This window comes from Papio anubis, chromosome 11 (genome assembly GCF_008728515.1).
Source record: "Papio anubis isolate 15944 chromosome 11, Panubis1.0, whole genome shotgun sequence".
In the NCBI taxonomy this organism is placed as follows: Eukaryota; Metazoa; Chordata; class Mammalia; order Primates; family Cercopithecidae; genus Papio; species Papio anubis.
In genome coordinates, this window is record NC_044986.1 from 21142983 (window position 1) to 21168788 (window position 25806).

The window sequence follows — 25806 nt, forward strand, 5'->3', positions numbered from 1 at the left end:
AAGTCATTATTATTTTTTGTGTGTGTGAATGAGAAACCTGCTGAAGGTCATGCAGCTTATAGGATTTGGAGGCGGCATTTGAAGTCAAGCAGTTGACCCACCTCCCTGTGTCCATTCATGGAGGTGTGAAGAAGAAAAGAGATAAGAATACGTCTGAGGGCAGGCCAGGTGCGGTGGCTCACGCCTGTAATCCCAGCACTTTGGGAGGCCAAGTCAGGCAGATCATGGGGTCAGGAGTTCAAGACCAACCTGGCCAACATAGTGAAACCCCATCTCTACTAAAAGTACAAAAAATTAGCTGCTAAAAATACAAAAAATTAGCCAGGTGTGGTGGTGAGTGCCTGTAATCCCAGCTACTTGGGAGACTGAGGCAGGAGAATCGCTTGAACCTGGGAGGTGGAGGTTGCAGTGAGCCGAGATCGTGCCACTGTACTCCAGCCCAGGTGACAGTGTGAGACTCCATCTCAAAAACAAAACAAAAAGCAAACAAACAAAAACCATCTGAGAGTAGTGACCTCAAACCAATCACTTTTATTAAAATGAATTCATTATACCAACACTGAGCACCTGCTGTATACTATGTATGCTGCTGGTGCTAGGGAGACAGGTGAGTCAAAGTAGACTTGACCATGAGTAAAACTTACCGTTCGTGGAAGACAGGCAGAAATCAACAACCGCACAAATGGGATATGTAAGTACAATTTAAGATTAGCGCTCTAAAGAAAACTGACCCAGTTTTAAGAGCATTTAATTGGGAACTGGCCAAGACTGAAGGAGAGGGCTGACTAAAAATAATATGACAATTATTATTAATGGGGAATGGCTTGGATGGGCACTATATGTGCCTCACAAGTAATTGAATAAATAAGTTATCAAGTATTCTTTCCATATCGTGGCATGTGTCCCATTAGTGAATTGTGAAATAAGTTTAATGGTTGCAAGTGGCGTTTAAAAACAGACTGGAACTAAACATCAGAGTGTATTACCCACAAGGTGGGAGGATTTTATGAAAGTTTTAGTTATATATACGTGTGTGTAATCTGAGCCCCTACAGCAAACATATTTTATAATGTGTCATCCACAAAATACAGAAATATTAGTTGAGCTTTGTGATTAGGTTGGTCTCCAAATTTGAATCCCTACCTTGCCATATTCTTCCAGAGCAACTTTGGGCAGCTTGTGTCATTTCTTCAAGCTTTCTCCTCTGCTAAAACAGAAGAGCATCTTATATTTTTAGGATCGACTGCAAGCAGAGAAGGAAGCAATGCACAGACAATGTCTGAAACATGCTGTCTTCCTTCCCCAGTGGTTTGGTCATGTTCACGGGGTACTTCTCTGGTGAGGTCAGCCCTAGCCCCACCCACCTTCCTGACATGTGTGTCTTTTCTAGACAGTGAGCCCCCAGGATCCCACACCCCATGAAGCACTTTTTGTGCCCCACGTCACAACCTCTGGGTCTCCCCTCTAACTGCAGGTCAGCAGTGGTGGACACTTCTTTGCTTACTTCCCGTGTCCCATCTCAAGTGCCAGGTTCGACCTCAGAGCTTTCTCAGAAACTGAGGGAACCCACTTAGCCCACCTGTAGGTGTCACCCAGAGCTGGGGGCAGTTAATGTTCTTGGAGAGGGATAAATGCCTGTCCCAGGTCCTTCAGAAGACACTTCTGGCCTGGTGCAGTGGCTCACACCTGTAACCCTAGCATTTGGGAGGCCAAGGAAGGAGAATTTCTCCAGCCCGGGAGTTTGAGACCAGACAGGGCAATATGGCAAGACCTCATCTCTACAGAAAATTTCAAAATTAGGTAGGTATAGTGGTGTGTGCCTGTGGTCCCAGCTACTTTGGAGACTGAAGTAGGAGGATCACTTGAGCCTGGGAGGTCAAGGCTACTGTGAACCCTATTCGCGTCACTGCCCTCCAGCCTGGATGATGGTGTGAGACCCCGTCTCAAAAAAATAAATAAACAAATAATAAAAATAAATAAAGTTACATTCTACATGGTGCCTCAGACTGTCCCCAGAAGGTCTGGGCTTCATTTCCCAAGACGGGAATCAGCTTGATAATGTCCTCTTAACAGGTGCTCCCCGCTCTAGGTCGCATTCTCTGTGGTCTCTCACTCCTGCTTCCTGGATCTTTTCCCAACACGTTACCTGCTTCCAAGGGCCTGCTTTAGGCTCTGTCTCTGGAGAACCAAAAGAAACCATGCCTGCCAGCGCTCAAGGAGGCTGAGGAAGAATTTTCTCAATAGCTCCAGGTTCAGGAAATTTCATCCAATCTGCTGACTCTCACTTCTCTAGATTAATGGAAACTGAAAAGGGTGGGGACAATAAAGGCCCCAGAAAATCCACACACTATATATATTCTTTTTTTGGCAGCCTTCTCAATTGGAGCTTGAGCTTCTGAGCTCAGTCTGGGTCAGTTGATGCCTCACTTACTTTTGCGTTCTGGACGATTCACTAGCAGAAGTATTAATTATATTAAAACAAATATCCTGATTGGGCATGGTGGCTCATGCTTGGAATCCCAGCACTTTGGGAGGCTAAGGCAGGGGAACTGCTCGAGGCCAGGAATTCTAGACCAGCCTGGGCAAGATAGTGAGACCCCATCTCTGCAGAAAAAAATCTAAATACACGAAAATAATCCCGGTGGTCACGTAGCGAGCTACTATTGTGTCTACTAATTTTTAAATGTCCGCATCTATTAATTTAATCTTAAAAATTTTTAATGTAATATTTTTTAACAGCTTTATTGAGCTATAATTCACCTATCATTCAATTCACCCATTTGAAGTGTATAAGTGGATTTAGTAAATTTACAGAGTTGTGCAACCCATCAGCCCAATTATTTTTAGAGCATTTCATCATCCTCAAAATAAACCCTGAACCTATTAGAAGTCACTCTTCACTTGCACTCAACTTACGCCATCCTTTGGCAACTCCCAATCTATTTTCTGTCTCCATCGAATTGCCTATTCATAGAAATGGAATCATACAATATGTAGTCTTTTGTTTCTGGGTTCTTTCACTTAGCATAATGTTTTCAAGTTTCAGTCATGTTGTAGCATGTATTAGTACTTCATTTGTTTTGATTGCTAAATATTTCGTCACGCGGATGTACCGTGTATCTATTACTTCCGGATTGTTTTTCTGGTTCACTGTAGTGTCCCTAACTCCTACAACAGCACCTGCCATAAATGCTGTTGAATAAATGCAGACATGAGTGAATGAGCGATCAATGATAGCTATCATAACAGGAATGAATCTTTGTTCACAAACTAGGTTGTAAAAGAGGTGCAGGAGGGAGGTGGAGCAAGATGGCTGAATAGAAATCTTCAGCAATTGTCCACCCACAGGGGAACACCAAATTGAACAGCTATCCACACACAAAAACACCTTCATAAGAACCAGAAATCAGGTGATTTTTCACAGTACTTGGTTTTAATATCATATTAAGGAAGGAGGCACTATAGTGGGTAGGAAAGACAGCCTTGAATTGCTTGCACCACCTCTGCCCAATCTTCCAGCAGCCACCATGTGGTGCGGAGAGAGAATCTGAGTGCTTGTTAGAGGGAGAATGCAGTGATTGTGGAAATTTGCATTGAGACTCATTGCAGCCTTGTCACAGCAGGAAGAAACACCAGACAGAACCCAAACACCACCCATGGAGAGAGCATTTAGACTAGTCCTAGCCACAGGCAAATCATCCATCGCAGTGGTCAGAAGCTGAGTTGCAGCAAGCCCTGCCATCATGGGCTAAAGTGCTCTGGGTTCTAAATAAAATTGAAAGGCAGTTTAGGCCACACAGACTGTAATTCTTGGGCAAGCCCTAATGCTGTGCTTGCATGGGACCTAGTGGAATATAAGCCAGGGAGGCCAAGGGAGTGCTTGTATCACCCCTCTCCCAACCCCAGGCAGCACAGCTTGCAGCTCTGGGAGGTACTTCTTCCTTCTGTTTCAGGAGAAGAGATGGGAGAGTAAAGAGGACTTTGTCTTGCAACTTGGATACCAGCTTAGCCACAGTAGAATAGGGCATCAGGCAGAGTCCTGGGGCCCCCATTCCAAGCCCCAGCTCCTGGACAATATTTCTAAACATACCCTGGGTCAAAAGGGAACCCACTGCCTTGAAGGGAAAGGCCCAGTCCTGACAGAATTCATCACTTGCTGACTAAAGAGCCCTTGGTCCCGGAATAATCAGCAGTAGTAGTCAGGAAGTATTTGCCATGGCCCTCGGGTGAGACTCAGAGTTGTGCTGGCTTTGGGTGTGACCCCAGCACATGCCTAGCTGTGGTGGCTGTGGGGGAAGACCCCTTCTGCTTGAGGAAAGGAGAAGGAAGATTAAAGGGGACTTTGTCTTGCAATTTGGTTACCAGCTTGGCTATAGAAAAGTAGACCACCAAGTGGGATCCTGGGATCCCCAATTCCAGCCTTTGGCTCCTGGATGGAATTTCTTGATCTGCCCTGGGCCAGAGGGGAACCCACTGCCCTGAAGGGAGAGACTCAGGCCTAGCAGAATTCACCACAAGCTGACTGAAGAGCCCTTGGGCCATGAGTGAACCACAGTAGTAGCCAGGCAGTCCTCACCATGGGCCTGGGATGGTGCAGGCCATGGTGAAGAGACTCTTCTGCTTGTGGAAGTGGGAGGAAAGAGCAGGGAGGACTATGTCATGTGGCTTGGTTCAGCTGTAGTAGAATAGAGAGCCAGGTAGATTCCTAAGATTGTTGACTCTATGCGCTAGCTCCCAGATCGCAACCCTGGACCCATCCAGTGCCAAGGGGATCTCATCGCCCTGAAGGGAAGGACACAAGGCTGGCTGGATTTGCTACCAGCTAATTGTAGAGCCCTAGGGCCTTGAGTGCACATTGGCAGTTGTCAGGCAATGGTGACTGCGGGCCTTGAGTGAGACTCAGTCCTTGGCTTGGCTTTGGGTCTGGCCCAGCACAGTCCCAGTGGTGGTGACCACCTTAATTCAACTTAATTTGAACATTCAACTTAAATTGAATGCATCAACCTATGAAACTACTAAAAGAAAACACTGGGGACACTCTCCAGGACATCGGACTGGGCAAAGATTTCTTGAGTAATGTCCCTCAAGCATAGACAAGCAAAGCAAAACTGGACAAATGGGATCACATCAAATTAAAAAGTTTTTGCACAGCAAATGAAACAATCAACAAGGTAAAGAGACAATCCTCAGAATGGGAGAAGACATTTGCAAGATATCAATCTGACAAGAGATTAATAACCAGAATATATAAAGAGCTCAAACAACACAACAGGAAAAAAATCTAATAATCTGATTTAAAAATAGGCAAAAGATCTGAATAGACATTTCTCAAAAGAAGACATATCAACAAAAAACAGGTTTATGAAAAGATGCTCAGCATCATTGACCATCACAGAAATGCACACCAAAACTATAATGAAATGTCATCTTACCCCAGTTATAATGTCTTTTTCCAAAAGACAGGCAGTAAGAAATTCTGGTGAGGATGTGGAGGAAAGAGAATCCTCATACACTGTTGGTGTGAATGTAAACTAGGACAACTACTATGGAGAACAGTTTGGAAGTTCCTCAAAAAAACTAAAATTGGAACTACCACATGATCCAGCAATCCCACTGCTAGGTATAACCCCAAAAGAAAGGAAATCAGTATGTTGAAGAGATATCTGCACTCCCATGTTTATCGCAGCACTATTCACAAAAGCCAAGATTTGGAAGTAACCTAAGTGTCCATCAGCATATGACTAGATAAAGAAAATGTGGTACATATACACAATGGAGTACTATTCAGCCATAAAAAAGATGAGATCCTGTTGTTTGCAACAATATGGATGGAACTGATGATTATTATGTTAATGAAATAAGCCAAGCACAGAAAGATAAATATTGCATGTTCTCACTTATTTGTGGAAGCTAACAAAAATTAAAACAACTGGACTCATGAAGATAAAGAGTAGAATGATGGCTACCAGAGGCAGGAAAGGGTGTGTGTGTTGGGGGGAAGTAAGGATGTTAAAGGATATGAAAATATAGTTAGATAGCATAAATAATATCTAGTGTTTGATAACACAACGGGGTGGCCATAGTCAGCAATAGTTTATTGTACATTTAAAAAATAACTAAAAGGGTATAATTGGATTATTGGTAACAAAAAGAAAGGATAAATGTTTGAGGTGATGTGATTTACCCTGATGTGATTATTACCTATTATATATGCCTATATCAAAATATTTCCTGAATTCCATAAATATACACACCTAATATGTACCCACAAAAATTAAAAAAGAATACAAAGAGGTATAAATAAGTTAACTTCCTGTTTTGAACCCTACCATGCTCAATTCAGTGCTTCCCAGCCTTTTTTGCTTAAGAGTGTATGTGTCTCCAGGGTCATCATGTACACATACTGATAGCCTCTGAGATAACCCCATTCCCAGTGGATGCAGGTTTGGGAGACCATCAGGCAGGAGGCAGCTGGGCTGTCCCATTTCACAGCCACTGGCTCAAGAATTCTCCTTGAAGCTTCCATACCCTCTGGGTACACAGGGTTCTCTCCCTGAGGTGCTCTTGTATGGCTGCCCAAGATCTTCTTTGCTTTGGTGTGTATGACACAGCCCGTGGCTCCTTCTCCTCTGGGACCTTGCCAGCTTCCCAGGTGTTGTAAACTGAGCCAAGACAATTGGATTGTTCACAATTCTTTAGTTCTTCAGTAGATATGGGTGGGATCTACAGGTAAGGTCACAGAGAAAACAAATCTCAGTTGGAATTCCACCACATGTACCTTTGCTTATTAGCAAACAGACACATGTAATTATGTAAGCTTGATGAAGACTCAGTTCTCTGTCCTTTGATGTCTTTCCTCAGCATCTTGCATAAAAGGTTCTCTTTAGATGAATGTAACAATATTTTTGTAGCAGGAATCAGATAACCTATTCAGAATCAGACAATAAAACCTTCCTATGAACGAGTCTTAAGCCCAGGGTGTACAGGCTACTGCATGGGACAGGCCTAGTGCGCTCCTGTTGTCTTACAGAACTGGGCTCTCTATGTTCTCACATTCTGTTCATGCAAGAGCAGGAGTGCCTGAGTATGTCTAGCAATCTGCATGTGTTCATCATTTCATTCCACTAAGGAAAAATTCTTTCTAACATTCATCATAACTGTTTATAAAGTCTCTGACTGAAGGGCTGGTTGTAGCTTCCATTTTTGATTAGATCATTTCAAATGCTAACCAATGCCTGAAGTGTATATTCCTGATGAGTATACTTCAAATGTTAACTAACCACATGTAGGTGAGTTACTACTCCTTGTTTTACCCTAGGGCTTAGGTTAAAACAAACACATACACATCCTACGATCTAAGCTGAAATATCTTAAAGTATATCACAGACCTTGTCACACAGGTCCTCTATAAACTGAGGCCCAGTAGGGTGAGTACATAATTTATCATCCAAACCAGGATTGTGTTACAGGATGAAAGAGGGTCTTAAAATAATTCTGCAAGACAACAGGAGCACACTGGGCCTGTCCCATGCAAAGAGGGATATGTGATCACTTTAAGTATTAGTCCCTTCCACTCTCAGATCCTACGATTATGTGGCGGTTGGGCTATTCCTCGGGCTTTGGCCCTAGAGAGATAGATGAGTGTGCAGGGATCCACCATTTCTATAAACATCCCCAATCCTCCGGACACTACTTCTCCTCCTGTCCTTGACTAGCTTTGCATAACTCAAACAAGGTGGAATCGGGCATGTTCAGATGCTGAAACGTAACATGTGAACAGTACCTCCCTCCTGGGCGTGAGTGTGGGGTGAGGTAGCAGCTGGATCTCATCTTTCATCTTGGTTCCACTCTGCAGGAACCTGAGCACCTACTGTGTGCCAGGTACGGCATCAGCGCTGCACAGCTGTTATCTAGACACACTTCTGTGTCTGACTCTCTTTCTCCTTCCCAACTGCCCACTTTTTAGCTGACCATAGTGGGATGAGCAGAGGTTTAATCTATCAGTTGCAGGATGGATTCCAGCTTCTACCACCCTAACCTTGTGATCTTGGACAATTCCTCTTCCCCTCCTGAGCCTCGCTTGCCTTATTTGTAGTGTTATGAGGGAGACCAGATGTAAAGTACATGTCCCCTCAAAGTCCACTGGCCCCCTTGTCCCTGTGGATTGACCTTGTTCTAACCGCAACACCCAAAAAGCAAAGCTTATCAGTTTTGTCTTTGGCTGGCCACCACTCTGACCTCTGCCCCTCCTGCTGTCACCGCCCACTTTGCTCCTGACCGGTGGATTTGATGTTCCTCTCTCTAATACTCCAAGCATGTTCCCGTCCCAGGAACTGTGCATTTTTTTGTTTCTCTGCCTGGAAGGCTCTTCTTCCAGGCATCTGCAGTGCTAGCTCCCTCATTTCCCTCAGTGCTTAATAAAAACTCACCTTCTCCCAAGGCAGGTGGATCACTTGAGGCCAGGCACATTCGAGGCCAGCCTGGCCAACATGGAGAAACCCTATCTCTACTAAAAATACAACAAAAAATTAGCCAGGTGTGGTGGCGCGCACCGGTAGTAGTCCCAGCTACAAGGCAGGCTGAGGCACGAGAATCATCGTTTGAACCTGGGATGCGGAGGTTGCAGTGAGCTGAGATAGCACCACTGCACTCCAGCCTGGGTGATGGAGTGAGACTGTCTCAAAAAACAACCCCCCAACCAAACACACACACACACAAAACTCACCTTCTCCCTGACACCTTCCCTGGCCTCCCCTGACAGCACTCCTATTCCCCTCTCACATACCACCCGCTCTGTGGGCCGCCTTTCCTGACTCAGGCTGTCACTCCATCCTGTCTCACTATATAACATTTGATATCCTTGTTAGTCTCTGCCACCACAATATCAACTACAGGAGAACAGATTTTGGTCCGTTGAGTTTGCTGTTATAGTCCTGGTACCCAGAACACTTCAGAAGGTGTTTAATTACTGTTTGTTGAATCAATGTTGAATCAATGAATGCAGATGTGGGGGAGGAGGAGGGCCTATATTATCCGTCTCATCATATTCACTGTCCATCTTTTGGGCCCACCCACAATGGGGATTTCCCATCTGGGGCCTTCCTAGCCTCTGAGGCTTCAGCTTCCCTGTCCCACTGCCTGCTTTCCCACCCCCCAGGTGTCTAATGTCTCCTTCCTTCCTTCCTTCCTTTCCTCCTTTCTTCCTTCCTTCCTTTCTTCCTTCCTTCCTTCCTTCCTTTCTTCCTTCCTTCCTTTCCTCACTCCCTCCCTCCCTCCTTCCCTCCTTTCTTTCTCTCTTTCTTCCTTCCTTCCTTCCTTCCTTCCTTCCTTCCTTCCTTCCTTCCTGACAGAGTCTTGCTCTGTCACCCAGGGTGGAGTGCAGTGGCATGATCTTAGCTCACTGCAACCTCTGCCTCTCGGTTCAAGCGATTCTCCTGCCTCAGCCTCCTGAGTACCTGGGATTACAGGAACCTGCTACCACTCCAGGCTACTTTTTGTATTTTTAGTAGAGACGGGGTTTCACCATATTGGCCAGGCTGGTCTCGAACTCCCGACCTCAGGTGATCCACCTGCCACGGCCTCTCAAAGTACTGGGATTACAGGCATGAGCCTCTGCACCCAGCTCTCATCTCTCACTTTCTCACAGCAATTCAGTGCTCCTGGATTTGCATACCTCATATGAGATCAACTCTAGCAGGGTTGAGTTCAGGAGAAGGCAAGCATTAAAAAACCTTTTCCTTCCTCTCCCATATAAAGTGCTTATCGGAGGCCTGAGTAAAATTACGCTTAAATAACAGGTGTGCAGTGCTGACGCGTGCCTGGCACACAGGAGGGGCTCAGGTGCCTGCTGAGGGGAACCAGGATGAAAGATGAGATCCAGGCACTACCTCACTTTAGGGCTCACTCCCAGGAGAGAGGTACTGTTCAAATGTCGTGTTTCAGAATCGGAACACGCCCCACTCCACTTTCTTCCAGTTATTGAAAGCTAGTCAAGAATAGACATAGAGTCCAGGAGGAACTGGGATGTATAGAGATGTGGATTTCTGCCCACCCACCCATTGCTCCAGAGACGAACCCAGAGGTTCTTTTATTAAGAGGAAGGGATTGACTATACAGGAGCTGACACAACACTGAGAATGGGGGCTACCACATTTTCTCCTACTCTTGGCACCATTGCTTACATAGGCTAAGGAGGGCAGTGGCATAGCTCAAGGTGCTTGATTTATTCAGAACCTGGGCAGCAAGTAGTGTAATAAATTGGGAATGTTTGGTTCCAAGTCTCTACTCATCTCCAACTTGCTATGTGACCTGGAATAACGCCCTCAACCACTCTGAACATTTGGATCATCCTCTGCCAAGGTGGGGCACCGGCAAATTAAAATGGCAAATGGCTTTCAAAGGTTGAGTCACTGCTCTTTGCCATGAAAAATGAGATGCCCTGGACTTAAAGCATTTTGCATAGTTTGCCTGAGGCCTAAAGCAGAAGTGAGAAAAGGCTCAATGACTGGCATGTCAAGCTCCCAGCAGAGTGGGAACGTCATCATCTCGAGAAGCTGCAGGCACTGCTGGCTTCCTGCAGGTGTGTTAGATCTGAAAGCACGGACCAGTCGGTTCTCATTTTTCACTTGTCAGTGCAGGTATCTGTGGACTCACTTGAGGGGCTGGACTTCATTCTTTACTCTCTTCTCTATCCTGAGAGCTAATCACTAATTTTGAACCATTTCATCTCCCAGATAGCTTCAGGCCACCTACTTATCTCCATTCCCATTGACGCCCTCAAGTCCAGGTCCTGGCTTCCTGCACCAGCCTCCTAATTCATGCGCTCCCTGTTTGGCAGGGAAGTTAGGAGTGATGTTGGGAATGAAACCAGGGTCACGTCTCTCTCCTGCTTAAGCCCTTCAAAGCTTCTGTATTACTGTAACAGAAAGTTCAAACTCTTTGCATTGCTTCCACTGCCCTCTGTGATCATCTGTTTCTCCAGCCCCTTCTGCCCCTGCCCTTGTAACCCCAGCCACATTGAATTACTTGCCCCAGGCCTTCCTACCTCCAGCCCTTCACACAAGCTATTCTGTGAGGAACCACTGTCTGCCATTTCAGTTAGATAACTCCCGCTTGATCTTTACGCCTCTCAATTGGGGAGGCACTTTCTCTCCCCAAATTCCCTGACTCACTGTGTCTGGCTTAGGCTGCATTTTTTCTTCCTTTGCTAACTCTGATTAACTGCCGGGGGAGGGGGCGGGGAGAGGGTGGGCATCTGCCTGGAATGCTAGTTTGAGAAGGTTTTCGGGACCCAGGTTAGTGGGAAAGAGAGCTGTGAATGGTGAAACGTATTTGCCATGGAAGGAGGAGTGGGTGTGTGCAGTCTAACCTTTGCCATCCTTGATGTAATACTTCCTATCTTCTAGGTCAAGCCCACTCTCTCCCCATGCAATCCTCTGACTGCTTCTGCTCTCGCTGATTTCACCTTCTGCAAATGTGTTTATATAAATTAGAGTCACATGACTTAGCTCCGAATCGTTCCATAATTGCACTAGGCATTATTTTTGTCTCCTGGTCTAGGCTAGAAGCTCTGAGAAAGCAGAACACGTTTACTCTCATCCTTAATCTTCTCTGACACAACTGGAAAACAGGTGCTTGTGCGTGAATGCATAGCTGCTTGCAGCCTTTGGCTTTTGATCCCCACTACGCTGTAGATAACCACTTGTTCTTGAATCTACACTCCTTCCTACAGCCTCGAAGCCCCTGTGCTTCCATGCTGCCTCTCTGGGCTCACCTCCTGTCACTTGCCCCATCTGGAACTCTGCTGTTGCCTGCCTGTGCCCCTGCCTGAACTTCTCATGGCTCCCTCCTTCACATCATTCAAGTCTCAATTCAAATGTCACCTTCTCAAAGACTCTTTCCTGACCACCCGCCTACTCCTTTGTGGCTCTCTAGAACCTTACCCTGCTTTATATCCTTTACATCACATTCTCACTTCCTGAAATTATTTACTGATGTGCTTCCTTTTTCCTTATTCTCTGTCTTTCCCTACCACCCTGCCTTCCCAAGTAAGCTTCCCGAAGGCCATGTTTACTCTGCATTATTCTCACTGTATCCTCAGGCCAGGCACTGTTGTTGAGTGGATGGATGGATGAATAAGTGAATGAATGAATGAATGCCTAACGAATGGACTGTCTGCTTTTGAAATTGACCCAGTAGGAGAACCCTTTACCTAGACGTTCATTTTCCAGGCCTTTGAGATGATGGCCTTTGGCTCTGCGAATTCAGGAGAATTGTAGATGGCCTCTTGCTTTTTGGGAGAAAGCTGTGTGTATTGGAAAGAGAAAAAAAAAAAAAGAGACAGGAAATGACTGCTGAATTTCTGTGTGGAATGGTCTGTCTGAAAGGCAAAGGAAACATCTTGCTCCCCAGTCTCTCAGCCTCCTGGAAACAGAAGAGGCCATGAGAGGACCACTTCCGGTGGCCATATTTGTTGAAACAAAGGGCCATGTTTCACAGCTGACTCACCAGAAAGGAACAAACACCCTCTTTCTATCCGGCTCTGAGCCTTGGACTTGAGAATCCCCTGAAGAATGTTAAGGGGGTTTAATGTTTCTCAGCAGAAACTGCTTTTAGAGAAAGGAAACAGGAGGAGGGAAGCATTTTATTGTTTTCCTTTTGGTCTTAACAAACAAGGCCTCTTCAGAAGAATTTCTTTTCTTTCTTTTCTTTCTTTCTTTCTTTCTTTCTTTCCTTCCTTCCTTTCTTTCTTTTTTCTTTCTTTCCTTTCTTTCCTTCCTTCCTTTCTTTCTTTCTTTTTTCTTTCTTTCCTTCTTTCTTTCCTTCCTTCCTTTCTTTCTTTTTTCTTTCTTTCCTTCCTTTCTTTCTTTCTTTTTTCTTTCTTTCCTTCCTCCCTCCCTCTCTCTCTCCCTTTCTTTCTTTCTTTCCTTTCTTTCTCTTTCTTTCTTTTTTCTTTCTTTCTTTCTCTTTCTTTCTTTCCTTCTTTCTCTTTTCTCCCTCTCTTTATTTTCTTTTTCTTCCTTTCTTCCTTCCTTCCTTTTCCTCCCTCCCTCCATTCTTCCCTCCCTCCCTCTCTCTCTCTTTCTTTCCTCTTTTTCTTTATCTCTTTCTTTCTTCTCTCTCTTTCTCTCTTTTTGGTGTGATTTTTATTCCCCAAATTCTATTTTTCAGTTTATGCTCAGAAGACTTCATTTCCTCCAAGTCCAGGTGGAAAGCTGCATAGGCCACGATTGTTATTTGTTTTTAATATTTTTTGCTGTGATCAATTTGGAAAATACCAAAAAGCAGAAAAAGAAAATCAAAGCAATCTATTAATATATTCCTAGCATTCAGAGGCATCGCTCTAGGCTTTTGCTACTCTCTAAAAATTGGGAACACATCGTACACACTGCTTTTTCATTTGACAATATACCATAATGAGTCATGAACATTCTTGTGAAATTTTTTTTTTGCGTTCTTATTATAAAACAATGCACTTTTGTTATGGCAAATTAAAAAAATAAAACAACAAAACTAGATAGCACAGATAAATAAATTTAAAAAACATATAATCCCACCACTGAGAGATAATCACTACAAAATTTGTACCCAACTATTCCTTAAAAATATATTCTTAAAAACATAATATTTTTTATCTAAAAACCTAATTTAAAAAAGGCAAGTAGAGCCAAGTTGTACATTCAGTGGGGCAGAAAAATAGCTTTTTTTTAAATGTAAAATCAAGTAAATTTCATACACTACATGATTATTATGTGATAAATACATGGCAAATTCTACTGGTCCAGTGAAACCTATTTAAATCGCCTTCTCCCTTGCCTTCCTTTACTATGGAGCCTGCAAATTAAAAAATACCCAGTTCCTTTGCAGTTGAGGGTGGCCATGTGATTTGTTCTGGTCAATGAAATAAAAGTAGATTTCTGAGAAAGGCTTCTTTTTGCAAATAAAAAGACAGTCATTTACAAAAGAGAAGACTTTTGTCCTTTGTATTTCTCTCATTTTTCCTGTTGCAATGTGGACATGACACCTGGAATGCTGCAGCCATTTTGAAAACATGAGGACAAAATCTACAAGCAGAGGACAATATAGAAAGAAAATAGTAGAAATTATTGATGATTTTCATGGCAACTTCTCCAGCTATGAGCAGTCTAACTCTGGAATTCTTGATGAGTGAGAAAAATGTCTCATACTTGGTTATGCCATTATTTGTGGGTTTTCTGTTACTTGCAGCTGAATACTCTCCAAACTATTTTTTGATGGCATGACATTTTATCAAATCTAACATCATTCATGTCTGTCCTGTATCTCTCCATGCTCCATGCCAAATTGTCAACCGTCAAATGAGAACTTAGGAGGGTCCTGTTCACAATAATATGCCTAATCCAGCAAGTTACATATTTAAGATATTTATTTCAGTGGAAGTTCATATCTGGCTGAATTTTCACTCTCTTACTCTTTATTTTATTTTATTTATTCAGTTTTGAGACAGAGTCTCATTCTGTCACTCTGGTTGGAGTGCAGTGGCACAATCTCAGCTCACTGCAACCTCTGCCTCCCAGTTCAAGCAATTCTTGTGCCTCAGCCTCCCGAGTAGCTGGGACTACAGATGCTCACCACCACGGCCAGCTGCTATTTTGTTTTTTTTGGTAGAGACGAGGCTTCAACATGTTGGCCAGGCTGGTGTTGAACTCCTGGCCTCAAGTGATTTGCCTGCCTCAGCCTCCCAAAGTGCTAAGATTATAGGTGTGAGCCACCATGCCAGGCCTTATTTTATTTTTTTGAGACAGGTTTTTACTCTTTCACCCAGGCTGGAGTGCGGTGGTGCCATCGTGCATCACTGCAACCTCAAATGCCTGGGCTTAAGTGATCTTTCTACCTTCTGAGTAGCTGGGACTACAAGTACATGCCACCATGCCTGGCTAATTTGTTTTTTCTTTAGGAATGAGGTCTTGCTATATTGCCCAGGGTGGTTTCAAACTGCTGGCCTCAAGCAATCCTCCTGCCTTGGCCTCCCAAAGTGCTGGGATTACAGATATGAGCCACTATGCCCAGCTCACTCCTTTATTTTTATGTAAGTTGCCAAACTTTTCTGTACTCAAACCCCAATAAGTGACCAACTCACCATCTCCAAGTCAAGGACTGAGCTTTATACATCTGTGTATCAACCCACAGCCCAGTGCCCTGTGAATGGTGGATACTCAATAAACATTAGTAATTGAATTGTTTGATTTTAACTTTCTGATGTCTTGGTTATGGAATATGTAAGTCTTTTTGAGATTATTGATTTACACATCTTTACAGAATCCACAAATACAAAACGTTGTTTGTTTATCAAAATGCTAAGCAGAGCTATTAAAATGATACTATCATATTCTTTTGTTTAAAGAATATTTTTTAGCTTCCTGTCATCCATCAGTTAATTATTGTCCCTAGCAACGTAACTCAGTCTGGTGGTGAGATAACACATTTGAAAGAAAGATTGTATTTAGAAAGACCTTGAAATGATTAGTGAGGAAACTATGATTCAGTTCATGTTGTCTTGTCGTGATTGCAAGTGGGATGTGGTCAATTAGTTGAGCTATGCTTTGTGCATCCAGACCCTTATAATTGAGGAGCTGGCATTCTTGCCTGTCTGGGCAGGCAATTGCTCAGCAGGGAGCCTCATGGCTAGACAGGCAAGAGGGAAGAGGGCAATGTGGTTGCTCAATGAGCCTTTAGAACAAATTGATCCGGACTGTTTGTGGTTCCAAAAGCCACCCACTACTTGCTATGTGATTTTCCTTGTGGACAATTGGGCAATGGGAGGGGGTGGGGACAGGAAACTTTAACCTCTGCCTAGCCACTCACAGCAAGATGAGAGGCAACTGCTTAGTGCATGTCTTCAGCTCATGCCCTCTTTTGCCTGGCTTGGTCCATCTTCTTCAGGGATGGGAACCAGCATGATGAGAGAGAAGATACTCAAGGGGCCAGTCTTCTTGACTTCAGCCCTGTGGGAGGCCTCTTGATGACTACAGGGGCCTAGTGGGCTTTGGACCTCACAGCCAATCAGGTGAGTCGCTTGAGCAACTGAAGAACCAAGACAGCTTATGGCTGGGCTCCAGGATCGGGAGGTCCCAAGAGAGGGCAGAGCAGGCAAGAAGGCTCTAAGGTTAATTGGAAAGAACAGAACAGTGAAAACCACTGAGCTCGTTCATGGTCCTTTATCCCCCAAACCATTTTGCCTAAATCAAAGGTCAGGTGTAATGGACCCTCTGTGGGAAGATCACATTAACTGTCATAAGCCATTTTCTAAACTGAGGGGTCAGGACAGAGTCCACAGGAAGTAAAGGAGGAAGATGCTGTGTTGATTGGAAAGGATCATAGATGTCTTCATGTAATGAGCCTTAGAGGTTACCTAGGCCAACAATTGCCCTTTACTGAAATGGAAATGGCTAAGAGAGGGAGAGTGGCATGCCTAAGGGGTCAGGGTGTTGGGAGAAAAGGTGAATGTTGGGAGAGAAGCTGAGGCAGGGCTTGCATGTCTGACATAATGTAAAAGAGTCTTGGAACACGTCCGGGGTCCAGGGTCTAAAACCCTTCGTGGCCTTTGGAACACCAAGCTCTGTGCTGAAGGGTAGAAGTCTGCCCTGCCTTACCATAATCTAAGCCCAGGGCATAAAACCCCTCATGGCTTGGATGGAATCCAGGGCTCAGGGCATAAAACCCCTTGTGGCCTCTGGAATGTGTCTAGACTTGCTGGCTCCTTGCTTCTAGCACTCCCATTATCTCAAGTAGCAGAACATGTTCAATATGCAGCAAAGAAAATGCTAAACCATCACTCTCAACCTTCACATCCTCACCACCTGTTTCTTTGTTTGATCAGCAATAAATAGCGTGGGCTCCCAGAGCTCGGGGCCTTCACAGCCTCCATACTAGCGTTGGCTCCCTGGTCCCACTTTCTCTCTTGCTTTTTCTCATTCCTTTGACTCCGCCTGACTTCATAGCCCCCACGGCCTGGTGTTGGGTCCGATCACCCCAACACAGGGTGCAACTAGGCTTCTTTACACCAGGCCTGCTGATCCTTCCCCATGTCTCTTCTGAGCCTCCTTTCATATTTCCAGTGGAAAGTGGCTCACACTTCCCTGCAGCCTCTGTGTTCTGATTGCTATGCTCTGCAAGTCCTACTTCTTCCCCTCTCACACTCTCCCCAGTGAGGACCTTCTCTTCAGGGGCAAACCACCTGGTTCCAGAAAAGCACATATCACATGCTGAGATCATAGTGGGTGCTCAGGCAATGTCAGTCTTCTCCCTCCTTTAGCAGCTCGTTGATCCCTGGAAGATCAGGAAGCAATTGGAAACCCAAACTAGATGCCTTTTATGTGCTAAACTACATTGCAACCTATCTGGGCAAGGGCTTTGCTTGGTCTCTCCTGTAAACTCAGGGCCTAGCTTGGGATCTAGCACATAGTGGGTCCTCAATACAAGCTTGTTGACAAAATAAATGAGCACCATGGGAAAAATGGTGTGATCCTCAGAGCAGTCAGGGGAGGCTCCCAGAGGAGGTGGGGCTGAGCCAGGCTCTAGAAACAAGAGTACTTGTGATTCTTTTGTTTATTCATTATATTGATTTAATAAATATATATTGTGCCAGGCATTCTTCTAGATGAAGGGCACACTGCAGCGAGCAAAACAAAACATCCTTGCCATTAAGAAGCTGACACCCTAGTGGAGGGGGATAGTTGACAGACAATGAGCTCTGTAATGTTTTATGATGATTCATGTAACGGAGGAAAATGAAAGAAGGTAGCAGGGACAGAGATGATGGGTGGTGGTGGGGAGTCGAGGGGAAGCTGACATTTTATATGGAGAGGTCAGAGAGGGCTTTACTTACGGAAAAGGGACCGTGAACTGCTCTGTAGCAGATCCCAGTGCCAGGGGATCCCACTCAGACTCCCACAAACCCATGACTCCCTAGAATATTCTTTTCCCTTTGCTTCCCCAAGTAAACATCCTGGTAGTGGAATCAGGCTGGCTGGCATAGGTAGGACGGTGGCATTGTGGGATAGAAAGGTGGTGGTGGTCACACCTAGATGTGGTGGTCACACACAGACTAGGTGCTCAGTACCCAGAAGCTTTGAACCCCAGTCCATGGCTTTCCAGAACTTGACTCAGTGGTCCCCACCCTCAGAACTCTTCCCTCCAGGAGCCAGCAGCTCCCAGGCAAGGCCATTAGAGGGGCTCATCCAGTGCTGGACTCTCCTCTGGGATTCTGGAATTGTCAGCAAATTTGTTCTTGTGTGTATGGTGGGGGAATCTGGATAGTGTCACATTGTGAAAAGGCAGCACATCCTGCGTTTTAGACCAGAAGCTGAAATCCAGGCTGGGGTGCCATCCACCCCATTCTGGCAGAGATCCCCGGGGCCACTTTCTTGCTGGGGAGCGAGGCTGGCACGTGGGATCACCAGGCTGGCCCTGACCAGGCAAAGTCATCCTAAGGCGTTTGCTTCAGAATAGAATGTTAAGCGCTCCACATAATGGGAAGGCTATGTGCATTCTGTGGAAATGACTGTGATACTCACTGGTCTGGGATTATCGTTGTTTGGATATAAACAAAGAGGTGATCCTGGAGGCTGGAGAACTTGCGGTGACTATGGCACATGCCTCTTTCCTGCCGAGAGCTCCATGACTGTCATTTGATTCCAAAAGGGGTGGTTGACTCTCAAATGGCAAAGATTCATCAATTTAATATTCATAAGGGTCCTTGGATTCTTAGGGGCAGAAAAGGATGTTTTTAGTCCTTAGTACTTGCAAATTTTGATCTTTCGAAAGGCTTTGATCTTTCTGATCAACAAGTTTGAATAGAGGAAAGGTCAAGGTTGCCTTCCCAAAACATAAAGACAAACAGCTTCCAGGAGAAGAGAGGCCAAGGGAACACCTTGTGTGTCCCATTTATGATAGGCTTTGCTTTGAATACAGACACTTGCTTGGAGGGAATCTAAGACAGCTTGCAACCCTCTCTCATCACCTGTGTCTTGCAGAGGAGGAAATTTAAACCTTGCCTCCTGGACTGCAACCTAAGGCCAGAAAGCTTAGCTCATTTTCTGCCAGTGGAGAAACAAGGCAGACATTTATCAGTACATACTAAAAGCATGAATCCCTGCTTTCCAGGAGATGAGAAAATGGCACTTTGGGTCCAGTTGTTCTTGCTGCAAAAAATAATCATGATCATTGTGTATGAAATAATATAACTTATTATTACTTAAATTGTATTTTAAATGGCTGGGTTGTTTTTTTTTTTAGCTCCAGATAAGAATGTTTACATTGAAGGAATACTTTATACTTTTCAAAACACTCTTATTTTCATTATTACTGAATCATTGGTCTCAGTTTTCTCACTTGGGGAGTGTAGGATGTGAACAAATCAAAGGGAAATGATAGACGTCACTACACATGTCATCTTAGCTTGATTGGTCACCCTGTGTCAAGAAGGATGCTGAGGCCACTTCTGAGCTCTGCGGGAAGGTGCTTCCTGATGGATTAGTCAGTTCTATGATGAATTGTCAGAGGAAGGATCTAGTTACCCAAAACCCTGTGATGCCTGTTATCTTTTCCAACCCTAAGTGTCCATGACTCTAGGGCAAGGGTCAGTAAATTACAGCCCTGGGACCAAGTCCAGCCCACCGCAAGTTTTTATTTGAATAGAATTTTGCTGTCATCTTTGTTTATATGTTATTCTTGGCAGCTTTTGCGCTACACGGCAGAGTTGATTCGTTATAATAGAGACTGTATAACCCACATAGCTTAAAATATTTGCTATTTTGTTCTTTTCAGAAAAGTTGGCCAACTCTGTCTTAGGGCAGTTTAGAGTACTTCTTTTTTTTTTTTTAGATGGAGTCTCGCTCTTTCACCCAGGCTGGAGTGCAGTGGCACGATCTCGGCTCACTGCAAGCTCCGCCTCCCGGGTTCACGCCATTCTCCTGCCTCGGACTCCTGAGTAACTGGGACTACAGGCGCCCGCCACCATGCCCGACTAATTTTTTGTATTTTTAGTAGAGACGGGGTTTCACTGTGTTAGCCAAGATGGTCTCGATCTCCTGACCTTGTGATCTGCCCTCCTGGGCCTCCCAAAGTGCTGGGATTACAGGTGTGAGCCACCGCGCCCGGCCTAGAGTACTTCTAAAAAACATAAATATATCCAACATCACCATGAAGGAGGGAGGAAGATCCTAGTAGCCTTACTTTAAGAATGAAGGAAGTGAGGGACTATAAGAAGTAATTTGCTTAAGGTCACAAGGCCAGGTATCACTTTATAGGTTCCCTAAGGCCCCCAGTTCATTCCACTGCAACATATGACTTCAAAATAGAATGTCCTAGTTTGGTGTAGAAAAGTTGATTTAATTTGTTTTAGGATAAGAGTTACACACCAAATATTTAGCTGTAAGCTAGGAGATCGATAGAATTTGTTTCATGTGCAAGACTGGGAGCTTGGAAATCCCTGATTGTTATTGGATCTCAGGCACTTCATGTATTCAACAGTGTGAGTCCTCCTAGAAGAAGATGCTGAAACAGGAGTAGATATGTAAAAGATTTATTGGGGGAGGTGCTTGTGAAGGATGAAAGAAAATGGAGCAGAATTAGGTAGGCCTTGGACCATGGTGCAGGTCTGAGCCCTGTGAAAGGAGAGAGCAAAGGAAGGATTGGGTCAGAGGAGCCCCAGACCACAGGGCAGCTCTGAGAAAGGCTGCCAGACTGATGAAGAAGGCTACATGGGGAGAAGGGGAGAGACCTGGCTCTTATGCCCCCATTGTATTCAGCTGCTGACCAGGAGTGGCCTGGGGTACATGTGGCCCTGGCAGGAATGGCATGGTGGAGTCAACAGGGCAGCATCAAGAGGCTGTCAGTCAACCAGGCACCTGCAGCAGGTTCTCTTGAAGGGGAATCTAAACAGTGCTCCTCTGTGGCTGGCATGGCATGGATTATTTACCCACGCCATGGGTAAATGGTGTGGCTGGTCCTGGCTCTATGCTAGGGCTGGAGGCTACAGAGATCTGAGAGAACATTGTTCTCATCCCCAAGGCGGTTCATGATCTAGCTGGGAAGACCAAACATTCAAACCTGAACAAGCAAATATGCATAAGGCAATAATAAAAGGGGGTGTGTAGTGGAGTAGCCTGAAATGATCAGGAACCATGTGTGCCATGCTTCAAAGAGGGACCCTAGGAGGAAAGCCTGGGATGTTCCCATTTGGTATGATGACAGGCATGTGTGCAGGGTGCTCTGAGTCATTTCAGCCTTCCCCATGCCCACGAGTCACCTTCACCCATCTGGCATTCATCGAATGCCTACCAAGTACAAGGCTCTGTGCCAGGTACAGCCAGTAGGTGGGTTCTTTGCCATAAACAAACTTACGATATTGAGGGGTGTTATAGGCACTGATGAGTCATTTAAAAAAACAAATCTATAGAAATATGTTTGGATTTGTGTGGGACTCTTAATGACTGGAATCCTGCTAATACTCAGGTGAGGCACAAATAATGGGCAAAATCATTCATTTAGCAAACATATATTTGTAAAGCTCTGCAATGCATGATGCAGTAGTAGGAAGGAAGTCTTTTATTTCCATTCATTATAAAAAATAGAACAAATTTAAATTTAGAAAAATATGAAAAATATAGAATAACAAATTATAAACACCCGAATATACCTACCACCCAACTTCAACAATTGTCAACTCATGACAAATTTTGTTTCACCTTTAGCGTCACCCACATCCTCTCTCATATTAGTTTGGAACAAATTTGCAGACATCATATCATTTTACTGGTGAATATTTTGGTAGGTATCTCTGAAGGATAAGGATGCTGTTTTTCTTTTGAAATATATCCAGAATACTACTACATGTGTCACCTTTGTGAGTCTCATTTTCTTATTTATGAAATGAACATACTGGTATCTATTTTGCAGGGTTATTATCTCCATTTTATATGAAGTACTTGGTCCATATTTAGCTATAGTCATATTCCCTATTATGATTATAGCACATATGAAAAATTGTGACTCAGAAGGGCATAGAAATCTGCTTTTCAATAGGATATTGAAGTGGTTCTGATGCAACCGTGGCCAAGACCACATGTTGAGACACACTGTTCTGGGGGTATACAATGACAAATTGGTGCCATCTTTTTAAAACCTAAGTTGAATTATGTCATTTTCAGACATTTTCCAGGGCTTTCAGGACACACTCAAACACTTTATCTTATACTCAAAGTTCTTCAGGACCTAGAACCAGTGACTCCTAAATTTGAGTGGGCATCATAATTACTTGGACATTCTGTTAAAATGCAGATTCCCAGGTTCTGTCCCTAGGGCTTCTGGGGTGGTGCCTAGGAATCTATATGCTTATTAAGTTCCTGAAGACTAGTGATACAGGGGTCCTCCCACCACACTTTGATGACTCTAGATTTGAGAAGTAAGAGAGACAAACCCACAGTCACCTGGAGGACTCACTCTCACAGTCTATTTAGAATGTTTGGTGACTGTGCAAGAGTAGGTAGGTATGTGTATGCAAGTGCATATTATGTCCACATTAGGGGGCAAAAACTGACAGCCCACAGACTGAATTTATCTTGAAATCTGTGTGTGCTTTCTGGCTTGTACAGTATTTCATATCTGTGAATGTTTACCAAATTAAAGAAAACAGATTTCACATTAAAATCTTTATTTCTGTCCTCCTTTGAAGATAAAAAGGTCTGACCACACTGAGACTACATTTTCCCATGGCAATATTGGACTGGAGGTGGTAGATGCCATTGGATGTGATATATATTCTCCACTTGACACCAGTCCCCACTACTTCTCATTAATCACATCTAACCCCATTTTCTAGTTTACATTGGCTGCCTGGTGCTAAGATGCTTTTGAATTTGTGATATAATCTCCCCATGTAAGTTGACGTGTGTGTATGTGTGTGTATTTGTGATCTGTCCTTGGCAGTGCAGATCAAAGCCAAATCGAAGATGGGTTTAGTTTGGCCATGACATGCACATCAATGGTACACATCATTGGGTAACACCATTGATGGAAGTTTCCACAAATCTTCTCTGGGAGGAAAGAACCATCCCAGAGAAAAATACTCAGAAGATAGCTGCAGCAAGGTAATTGCCCTCATTATAGGAGCAGTTTCTTTACTCAGGTGATGACATACAGTAAGATCACCACAAACCCACTATTCAAGGACACAGGCTTTTACCTAACCTCGAGGAAATTAAAACTAAAGCCACTCACACCCTTCTCTGAAGGCAACAAAACGCAGATAGCTAAAAGCAAAGACACATGCATATGAATACATGTGCACAGAGAGATGTATTCTCACAGTTATATGTGAGTATGGCTCTAGATGCATGTATGAAACCACCCAATGGTTCCATTTTGCCCACTGCCCAGATAGAGCCAATTTATCAAAACAGGAGAATGCCAATAGAGAAAGAGTTTAAGTCATGCAGAGCCTGCAGAATGGCAGACAGGAATTCTATTACACAAATCCATCACCCCAAACATTGAGAGGCCAGGGTTTTTCTAGGATAGTTTGGTGGGCCAGGGAATGGGTGCTGCTGATTGATTGGGGATCCAATTATAGGGGTGTGGAAAATGATCCTCCTGCCTGCTCAGCCTGCTTCTGGGTGGGGCCACAGATCCAGCTGACTGTCTGGGTGGAGCCATCAGTAGTCAGAAATTTTTCAGTCAAAAACCTGAAGAGACATCTAAAAAGGCTAATCTTAGGTTCTACAAGAGCAATGTTATCCGTAGGAGTAATTGGAAAAGTGGCAAATCTTGTGACCTCCAGAATAATGGCTGGTAATTGTTTACCTTAGCAGAATTCAGGGTCCTTTCATTCTTCTAACCTGGTGGTCTGTCATTAGTTTTACAAAGGCGGCTTAGTTTTAGGGAAGGGCTATCTTTTAAACTATAAATTAAATGTCTCCCAAAGGTCACTTGGCCAGACCCCAGGAATGATTAAGGGCATTTTGGAGATTAAAGGCAAATTGGGGTTGGTTAGATCAGATCTCTTTGACTGTCATAATCTCACTGTTATAAAATTTTTGCAGAGGGGGTTTCATACATGCTATAAACACACACAAGTGATTTTGGTAGTGCTAGAATAATCACAGAAGGGAAAATGTATTAAGTGGCAGCTTGTGAAAGACAGAAAGAAAATGAATGTAAGAACTCTCTTAGGAGTGGGAGCATGAAATGATAGAAAAATTATGGATTTTGGGGTCAATCTGACAGTGACTTGCCTGATGTGTACTGAGTTCTGCAAGTAATGAAAATTAAAGGGAAATCAAATGAAGTTGGCAGGATCTTGGTGCCACGAATCAAGATCCAGGGGCTGTGAGGTGCCTGGCTGATTCCAGACCTCTGGTACTTCCACATCCTTGCTGTCATTTCCATCATCCCCACTCCCAGGTGAAAGCACTTTGCATTGGAATCTCCATCTCAGGCATGACCTGTGGCCAGGCCCTGTCACCTGTGTGCCCGTGGCCTGCTCAGCCTCCTCTCTACCCGTATGGCTTTACCCTCTTTCTGGGAAGGTCCTTTTCTGGTGCTGCTATGCCAGGGCTGTGGTCTTTGGTTGGGACTGGACAGGTGCTGAGAATCTGGGAGGATGCTGTGGCTCTCAGTCACCACACTCGTTGTCCCTGTGTCAGAGGCGTTCAAACCAGTGACTCCATCTTGAGTTTACCATACAGGGGCTGGTAAAATGAGGCTGAGACCTGCTGGGCTGAATTCCCAAGAGGTTAGGCGTTCTTAGCCATAGAATGAGATAGGAGGTTGGGGCAAGATACAGGTCACAAAGACCCTGCTGATCAACAGGATGCAGTAAAGAAGCAGGCTAACACCCACCAAAGCCAAGATGGCTACAAAAGCGGCCTCTGATCATCCTCGCTGCTCATTATATGCTAATTATAATACATTAGCATGCCAAAAAATACTCCCACCTGCGCCATGACAGTTTACAAATGCCATGGCATTTACTCTGTGTAGTCTAAAAAAGGGATGAAATCTCAATTATGGGAACTCCTCACCCCTTTCCTGGGAAATTCCTGAATTTAGCAAGGAAATTTAGCAAGGGAAATTCCTTTGTTTAGCATATAATCAAGAAATAACCATAAGTGTACTCAGTTGAGCAGTCCATGCTGCTGCTCTGTCTATGGAGTAGCTGTCTGTTTCTTTACCTCTCTTAGAAACTTGCTTTCACTTTACTCTGTGGACTTGCCCCAAATTCTTTCTAGCACCAAGAACCCTCTTTTGGTGTCTGAATCAGGATCCCTTTCTGGTACCACCTGGTTGATTTTTTTTTTTTTTTTTTCTTATACCATCCTACCCAGCACATCTCTCTTATTGTTTATCTAGTGACCTCAAGGGTTTGGATAACACATTCCTGGCAATGGGTCAAGCTGAGAACTTGGCCAGCCTTCAGTGAAGTCCTCTCCATCTCTCCATAGCCACTCTGTTTTCTCTCTTTTGTAGCCATCTTCTCCTGCATCTTAAGACTCCCATGATCCTTGATCCCGTTCTGTGTCCCCTGCTCTGTATGGCATTCTCCTCAGCAAGGCCTACCCCACCTGCAGTGCTTCCATCCAGAGTTCACCTTCCTCTCACTTGAACAGGCCAGGCAGTGCTCTCAGTAGGCTGTTAGGAAGGAAGCAAGTTGATTCTACCTCTATCTGGGAATCAGATCACTATCTTCCTTTGAATCATCAGTTGCCAGCTTGCTAGCTCTGTGCCTCTAGGTAAGATATTCAGTCTTTCTGAGCCTTAGGTAAAAAT

General features: G+C 44.3%; 1 protein-coding gene across 1 annotated transcript in view; it reads left to right on the plus strand.

Annotated features, from left to right (window-relative positions):
• LOC101024595 (guanylate cyclase 2G-like) overlaps positions 1–25806 on the plus strand; it is a 128752-nt gene that overhangs the window by 102230 nt on the left and 716 nt on the right. The window lies entirely within an intron of this gene.